Genomic DNA, 9,267 nt, shown 5'->3' with positions numbered 1-9,267 from the left:
TAACACTGTACTGTGCTTCCCAAGTAGTGCCATATACCTTATAAGAGAGTATTTCCAATTCCTTCCTCTTGTCCCTTATTACATGGCTGTCACTCATGTTACTTATCTATAGTTAAAAGTCTGTTTCTTGGTTTGCCTCTTTTTTTTTTTTTCCTCCTTTCGTTGTTTCTTTTATTCCACATATGAGTGATATCATACGGTATCTGTCTTTCTCTGACTGACTTATTTCACTTAACATTATAGTCTCTAGGTCCATCCGTGTCATTGCAGATGGCAATATTTCATTTTTTATGGCTGAATATTTCATTGTGCATATACACATCACATCTTCTTTATCCATTCATCTATTGATGGACACTTGGGCTCCTTCCATACTTAGGCTATTGTAAATAATGCTGCAATAAGCATAGGGGTGCATGTGTCCCTTTGACTTAGCTTTTGTATTGTTACTATTATTTTGAAAAGTTTTCTATTAGATCAATTAAGCACACAAAAAGTTAAAGGTGTTATTTTACCTTTATTTATTCCTTCTCGTGTTCTTCCTTCCTTTACAGAGATTTAAATTTTTTTTTTCAACGTTTTTTATTTATTTTTGGGACAGAGAGAGACAGAGCATGAATGGGGGAGGGGCAGAGAGAGAGGGAGACACAGAATCGGAAACAGGCTCCAGGCTCCGAGCCATCAGCCCAGAGCCTGACGCGGGGCTCGAACTCACGGACCGCGAGATCGTGACCTGGCTGAAGTCGGACGCTTAACCGACTGCGCCACTCAGGCGCCCCTTTACAGAGATTTAAATTTTTGTCTGAGAACTAGTTTTTATCTTTATTTCTCCTTCACTTTTTATTTTAATGTTTATTTTTGAGAGAGAGAGAGAGAGAGAAAGAGCATAAGCTGGGGAGGGGCAGAGAGAGGGAGACAGAAGATCCCAAGCAGGCTCTGTCAGCACAGAGCCCGATGCAGAGCTCAGACACATCAACAGTGAGATGATGACCTGAGCTGGTCAGACACTAAATCAACTGAGCCACCTAGGTGTCCCTATTTCTCCTTCACTTAAAAAAATTTTTTTTAAATGTTTATTCAATTTTTGAGAGACAGAGACAGAGCACAGGTGGGGGAGGAGCACAGAGAGAGAGAGAGAGAGAGAGAGAGAGAGAGAGAGACAGACAGACAGAATCTGAAGCAGTCTCCAGGCTCTGAGCTGTCAGCACAGAGCCTGACACAGGGCTCGAACCCACGAACTGCAAGATCATGACCTGAGCAAGTCAGCCATTTAACCGACTGAGCCACCCCAGCACCCTTCTCCTTCACTTTTAAAGGTTAATTTTGCTTGTTACAGAATTGTAGGTTGGTGGGGTTTATTTACTTTCACCACTTTACATATTTCACTCCACCCGTTTCTTGCTTGCATGGTTTGTGAAGAAAAGTCTGATGAATTTTTATCATTTTCCTGTATAAGTAAGGAGTTTTCCCACTTGGACTTGTTTCAAAAATTTTTGCCTTTGGCTTTCTGCAGTTTAAATATGATAGGCTTAGGTATAAATTTTTTTGGTATTTGTTCTGCCTGCTGTTCTCTGAGCTTCCTGGATCTGTTGTTTGCTTCCTGGCATCAATTTTAAAACATTCTCAGTCATTATTACTTAAAATATTTCTTTTGCTTTCTCTCTCTTCTCCTGACATCGCATTATGCATATGGTACACTGTTTGTAATTGTCCTTTGATTCTTGAGTGTTTTTTTTTTTTCTCTTTGCATTTCTGTTTGTGAAATTTCTATGGACATATCTTCGTTTACTGACTCAGTGTCAAGTCTGTTGATGAGCCCATCAAAGGTATTTTCATTTCTGCTAGTGCTTTCAGTTTTAGCATTTCCTTTTAATTCTTGTTTTAGTTTCTTGGTTTGTATTATTCATCTATTCTTGTATGTTTTTCACTTGTTCCGTTAAAGCTGGTGGCATGTTAATCATAGTCCTTTTAAATTTCTGATGATTCCAAAATCTTCATCATATGAGTTTGGTAGTGTTGTTTGCTTTGTCTCTTCATGTTGTGTCTTTCTTGCCTTAGCAAGAAATTTTGTAATTTTTGTACAAAAAAATGTTGTAATTTTTTTTTGTTAAAAGTTGGAGATGATGTATTGTTGGTGGGCCTTTAGTGTAAGATTTTATGTTTAGGCTGAGTTAGGTTCTAATGTTTGCTGTAGTGTGGATGTTGGGGCCTTCAATTTCCTCTAGTGTCTTTTTGTCTTTCCTCTTTGGATTTCCCTAGAAACTCTCTTTTTTTGTTCAACAGATAATTATTGAGATATAATTCATATACCATACAGTTCACCCTTGTTTAAGTGTATAATTCACTATTTTTTTTTATATATTCAGATAAATGCAACCATCACTACAGCCAGTTTTAGAACATTTTCATCACCTCAAATTACCTATCACCCACCTATACCACCCTCCTAACCTTAAGTAATCATTAGTTTTCTATCTCTACAGATTTCATATGAATAGAATCATATAATATGTAGTCTTCTGTGATGTCTTTGATGCAGCATAATGTTTTCAAGGTTCATGCATGTTGTAGCATGAATCAGTACTCCATTAATTTTTGTGGCCAAATAGTCCATTATATGGATATACCACATTTTGTTTTCTGTTTGTCAGTTAACGCATGTTTGGGTTGTTTGTATTGTTTGCCTATTATGAATAATGTTGCTATAAACATTTGTATACAGGTTTTTATGTGAACGTGTTTTTATTACACTTGTGTAAATTCTGGAGAATGGGATTGGTGGGTCATCTGATAAGTGTACGCTTAACTTTGTAAGAAACTGCCAAACTGTATTACAAAGTGGCTGTACCATTTTGCATGCCAAACAGCAGTTTACAAGAGTTCCAGCTGCTCTGCCTCTTTGTCAACAGTTTGAATTGTCAGTTTTAAAAATTTTGACCTATTCTCATAGGTGTGTAATGGTGGTGACGTAGACCCCTACACTACTGGAAAAGGTGCTGCCTGTCTTTTCATGTGCTTATTGCCTTCCGTAGATCTTCTTTGGTGATGTTCTGTTCCAATCTTTGCTTGTTTTTAAATTGGATTGTTTAGGGGTGCCTGGCTGGCTCAGTTGTTAGAGCCTGTGACTCTTGATTTTGGGGTAATGAGTTCAAGCCCTAAGTTAGGTACAGGGATTACTTAAAAAAAAAAAAAAACAACAAAAACAGGGGTGCCTGGGTGGCTCAGTCGGTTAAGCATTTGACTCTTGGTTTCAGCTCAGGTCATGATCTCCCAGTTTCGTGAGTTCGAGCCCTCCACGATGGGCTCTGTGCTGGCAGCATGGAGCCTGCTTGAAATTCTCTCCCTCTCTCTCTGCCCCACCATCACTCATGCTCAAGACAAACAAAAAAAATAAAAACAGCAAAAACTTGGGTTGCTTACTGAGTTTAGGGAGTTCATTATATATTCTTGATACATTCAAGATATAAACCTTTTATAGGGTGTGATTTGGAAATATTTTCTCTTTGCCTCTTCTTTCTAAAGTGTTTTTCAAATAGTGGAAGTTCTTGATTTTTTTAAAAAGTGTAATTTACAATTTTTCTTCAATGAGTCATGTTTTTGGTATCATATCTATAAAATCTGTTGCCCAATGCAACATCAGAGAAATTTTCTGATGCTTCCTCTTAAGAATTATAGTTTTTGGTTTATCCATGTACATGATTAATTTTGAATTAAATTTTTCATAAGATATAAGGTATGTATGGGGTTGTTGGGTCTTCTTTTTTTAAGCATAGGGATATCCACTTTTTGAAAAGATGGATCTTTCTCCATTGAATTGCCTTGGCACATTTGTAGAAAATCAATTGACTATATAAAGTGTGAGTATATTTCTAGGCAATCAATTCTGTTCCATTGATCTATTTTTAATGCCAATACTACACTCTCTTGATTACTACACATTTATAATAAGCTTTAAAATCTGGCAATGTAAGTGTTCAACTGTTCTTTTTATAGTTTTTTATTACTCTGATTCTTTTGCCTTTCCATAGAATTTTAAAATCTGTTTATTGATTTCTACAAAATATCCTGCAAATATCTACAAGATATCCTCAACAATATTGAGTTTTCAATCCATGTAAATGGCGTATCATATCTCCAGTTTTCAAGGTCTTTTTTTTTTTATCAGTATTTTGTAGTTTTCAGCACACAGATAATTTTTGTTACAAATTTTTTAAGACAGATCTATTTTATGGGTTTTGGTGCTATGATATAAAATCTGTTTACAATTTTTAATTTTATATGGCTAGCATATACATTTTTGTATATTGACCTTGTATCCTGTGAACTTGGTAAAGTCTTTTACTTCTAGTAGTTTTTGTTTGTTTTTTTAGATTCTCTGGAATTTTATTAATAGATGATGATTGTAAATAGTTTTAGTTTCTAATCTGTATGCTTTCCTTTTATGGCCTCATTGTACTAGTATATTTTTGATCTATCTTTATGCCACTCTCGTGGAGAAGTAGATACAATGTGTGATTTCTTGAAGCTGGCCAGGACTTGCATTATGGTTCAGCATATGGTCAGTTTAGTAAATGTTCCTCATAAGCTTCCAAACAATGTATTCTGCCATTGTTGGGTAGATACCTTTCTGTATGTGTCAATCAAGTCACGTTTGTTAATTGTATTAAATCTGCTTGTTCTACTGAAGGAGGGTGTTAAAATCCTACTGTGACCTTGGAGTTGTCCATATTTTTTTTAGTTTTGTCTGTTTTTGCATTATGGATTTTGAGGTTATCAGTTTGGAGTTGTTCTAACAGGTTAGCTAAATCTCATCATTATGAGCTACTCCTTTATTGCAAATAATATCATTTGCTTTGAAGGCTACCTTTTTTTTAACAAAAAAAATTTTTATTTATTTTGAGTGAAACAGCACAAGCAAGGGGGTGGGAGAGAGAGAGAGGGAAAGAGAGAGAATCTGAAGCAGACTCTTTGTCATCAGTGCAGGGCCTGATGTGGGGCTCAAACTCATAAACTGTGAGATCATGACCTGAGCCAAAATCAGTTGGTGGCTTAACTGACTGAGCTACCCTGGTGCCCCCCAAAGGCTATGTTTTCTGAAATTAATGTAACTATACTGGCTGCTGACTTTGGTATCCTCCCTCCTCAATGGTCTTTGAGCTTCTCCCATTGTGTATGGTACAGAGTAGAAAATAACAAATGATGTGCAGATGACGGCCATTTAATTTTCTATTTTAAAATAAAGTTTATTTTGAGAGCAAAAGAGAATCCCAAGCAGGCTCCATGCCATCAACCCAGAGCCTGACGCAGGCCTCGAACTCATGAATAGTGAGATCATGACCCGACTGAGCCACACAGGCACCTCAAATTTTCTGTTTTTCAAATGTGAGATAACCATATAGGTGATTTGGATTTCCCCAGTGTTTAATTTTTGAGTCTTTATATAAATGGATTCAAACTACACATTTTATCACTCTCTTGGAGACTTATCCATGTTTTCTTACACATTGATTTTTCAGTGCTGTATAGTATTTCATTATATAAATAACCTCCTCATGCCTTCAAATATTATCTTCCAAATTTGTTTCTAGTCTTGACCTTTCTTTTGAGCTCTAGACTCCTATAATTACCTGCTTACTCAACATCTCTACTTTGATACATAATCTCAAATTTAATGATCAAAAGACAATTCTTGATTTCCTACTCTTGTTCTCTCCCAAATTTCCTCCCTTTTTAGTCTTCTAGATCTTCCCATTACATCACTGCTGTGCAAGAACTAAATCGAGATGGAAACAAATTGGGTTTTATGTTGAGGTACAGGCAGAAGGACAGATTTACTGGACTGGGGTAAAAGATGGTGGGATACAACTAGAGAAAGAGATGGGTAGGGGCCAGAACCTGTAAGGCTGGTAGATTGTGATAAGGAGTTCATAGTCTGAGTGGTCAAGAAGCTGCTGGAGAATTTGGCAAGCTGGGAAGACTAGTTAAAATACAGTCATTCAAGAGTCAAAATGATGGGAACCACAGGAGTAGTAGAGAAAGGTGAACAGATTTGGAATATATCTTAGAGCTAGAAATGGTAAAACCTGCTGATGGATTAGATGCATCAATCCATTAGTGCAAGAAACAGACATAGGTCAAAGGTGACTTCTCATAATGTCCCTTTCCTTCTAGACCTATTGTGTATTAGATGCTTTCATTCCATCTCCCAGGATGCTTTTTCATATTTTCTATTCATTTCAGTATCGCATTGTATGTGATTTTGTAAGATCAATCTCCCAGTTCAGTCTCTCTCCAGTTGTGTCACATCTGCTTTGAAAACTATCAAAAAATTTTTTAAAGATTTGATTTTGGGGTGCCCGGGTGGCTCAGTCAGTTAAATGTTCGACTTCAGCTCAGGTCATGATCTTACAGTTCATGAGTCTGAGCCCTGCATCAGGCTCTGTGCTGACACCTTGGAGCCTGAACCCTGCTTTGGACTCTGTGTCTCCCTCTCTGCCCCGCTCATGCTCTCTCTCAAAAATAAACACTAAAAACAAAATATTAAGTAATCTCTACACCCAACGTGGGTTCGAACTCTCAACCCTGAAGTCAAAAGCCATATGTGCTTCCAACTGAGCCATCCAGGTGCCGCAATAACTATTTTTCATTTATTGGATCTTTTTCAAATTTGCCCTTTTTATATTAATCATATTACTTTATGGTTGTTAAGATTAGTTTTTTTATTGTTTTTTTTGTTTTCTTTTGTTTTGTTTTTTTAAGAGCCAGAGCATGAGCTGGGAAGGGTCAGAGAGGGAGACACAGAACACGAAGCAAGCTCTAGGCTCCAAGCTGTCAGCACAGAGCCCGACATGGGGCTTGAACCCACGGACCACGAGATCATGACCTGAGCTGAAGTCAGACACCTAACCAACTGAGCCACCCAGGTGCCCCAAGATTAGTCTCAAAAAAAAAAAATTGAGGGTGGGGGAGCACCTGGGTGGCCAGTCATTTAAGCATTCGACTTTGGCTCAGGTCATGATCTCATGGTTCCTGAGTTTGAGCCCCATGTTGGGCTCTATACTATCAGCACAGAGGCCGCTTTGGATCCTGTGTCCCCTCGCTGCTCCTCTCTCGTGCATGGAATGATTAAAATTTTTTTTCAGGCTTATTTTTTTGAAAGCATGAGTGGGGAAGGGGCAGACAGACGGAGAGACAGAGAATCCAAAGCAGGCTCCACACTGCCAGCACAGAGCCCATCGTGGAGCTTGAACCCACAAACCATGAGATTATGAGCCAAAGTTGGATGCTCAACAAAGTGAGCCACTTAGGTGCCCATATATTTTAATTGGCCTTAATTGAAATTGTTTCCAGAATTTTACATTTCTTAACTTTAGATATGCCACATAGCAGTAATTCTTAAACTTTTCAGTCTGAGGATCTCATTACGTTTTTTTTAAATATTTTTAAAAATCTGCATTTTTGAGAGACAGTATGAGTGGTGGGAGGGAGAGAGAGAGAGAGGGAGGGAGGGAGGCACAGAATCTGAAGCAGGCTCCAGGCTCTGAGCTCTCACGAGCAACCCTCAGTTTATTCTCTGTATTTAAGAGTCTCTTCTGTTTGTCCCCCTCCTTGTTTTTATTATTTTTGCTTCCCTTCCCTTATGTTCATCTGTTTTGTATCTTAAATCCCTCATATGTGTGAAGTCATATGACATTTGTCTTTCTCTGGCTAGTTTCACTTAGCATAATACCCTCTAGTTCCATCCACGGAGTTGCAAATGGCAATGTGTGTATATACACATACACACACACACCACATCTTCTTTATCCATTCATCCATCAGAGGACATTTGGGCTCTTTCCATACTTTGGCTATTGTTGATAGTGCTGCTATAAACATGGGGGTGCATGTGCCCCTTCGAAACAGCATACCTGTATCCCTTGGATAAATACCCAGTAGTACAATTGCTGGGTTGTAGGGTAGTTGTATTTTTAGTTTTTTGAGGAACCTGCATACTGTTTTCCAGAGCGGCTGCACCAGCTTGCATTCCCACCAGCAATGCAAAAGAGATCCTCTTTCTCCACATCCTCACCAACATCTGCTGTTGCCTGAGTTGTTCATGTTAGTCATTCTGACTGGTGTGAGGTGGTATCTTATTGTGGTTTTAATTTCTATAGGAAGTCTTTCTTGAAGTAGAAGGCAATTTTTGTCATCTTAGAGATGAGGACTAACACTGATTTGTGTGAATAGCAAACATTTTGTATTAACTGGCAGAACTCAACTTTTTGCTTTATAGGTTGACATGGAGTGCTTGGGCACTTGATAATAGATGTTCCTGCAATCAATTTCACTTTAGATTACACCAATGCCAGTGTGTATTCTAGGAAATTGAGGTCTATCCTTAATTAGGACATATACAATTAGGATTAAATATCTGTAACCGATATGTAATGGAACAGTAGCTGCTTTTCTATAATTTCTATTACACTCTTATAGTTACACCACTTTTGCCTCTAAGTGGTTGTGTTCTCAAACAGCTTCACTTTTTAGAATATTTTATAAAACTTTATATATATATATATATATATATATATGGTGTTATTAGAAGTGTTTACTTTTGAATAAGCTTATATGACAATCCAGAAGGAATAAGGCTATACTTTACTGGTTCATTCAGTCTCAACATCAGAGACTTTCACTCTTGTTACATTATAGGCTCTTGTTGAAAGACTAGAATAATTTTTGGAGAAATTTTTGTGGATACATAAACAAAAATTATATCCAGAATGTCTCTTTAGTGCTAAAAATGTAAGCTTTTCATAAAGGAAAAACTGATGACTGATAATTATTGAAAATTTCAAGTTAAAAATAGACACACAAAAAGGGAACTAGTACAATGGCTATCCATGAACCCATTACTCAGCTTAAAATATTATCAACATTCTTTTATGCTTTTGTTCCCACATGCACACTTTTTAAAAAATGTTAACTACCACATCCTTATAACTCCACAAAATTAACAGCTGTAAATATCTTTAATCATTCACTACTCAGTTCAGTTTTCCCTATGTATCCATTACTCTTCAGCTATACTACTGTGACTGTGAGTGGATCACTTGATTGAAAACACTTCTTACCTGTTTGTGTTTTTATTTGGAAAGCTGGAATGTATGATTTAATTTTAATTCAAATGGTTATTTTTTTAATGTTATAGTCACACTAAGTCTTCCTCTGACCTCCGACCCTTCTTTTTCCACTGAGAGGCAGTCATTTATCATTTTCCTGCCT

This window comes from Panthera uncia, chromosome D2 (assembly GCF_023721935.1).
Source record: "Panthera uncia isolate 11264 chromosome D2, Puncia_PCG_1.0, whole genome shotgun sequence".
In the NCBI taxonomy this organism is placed as follows: domain Eukaryota; kingdom Metazoa; phylum Chordata; class Mammalia; order Carnivora; family Felidae; genus Panthera; species Panthera uncia.
The sequence above is the reverse complement of the archived record's forward strand: the minus strand, read 5'-3'. Positions refer to the sequence as shown.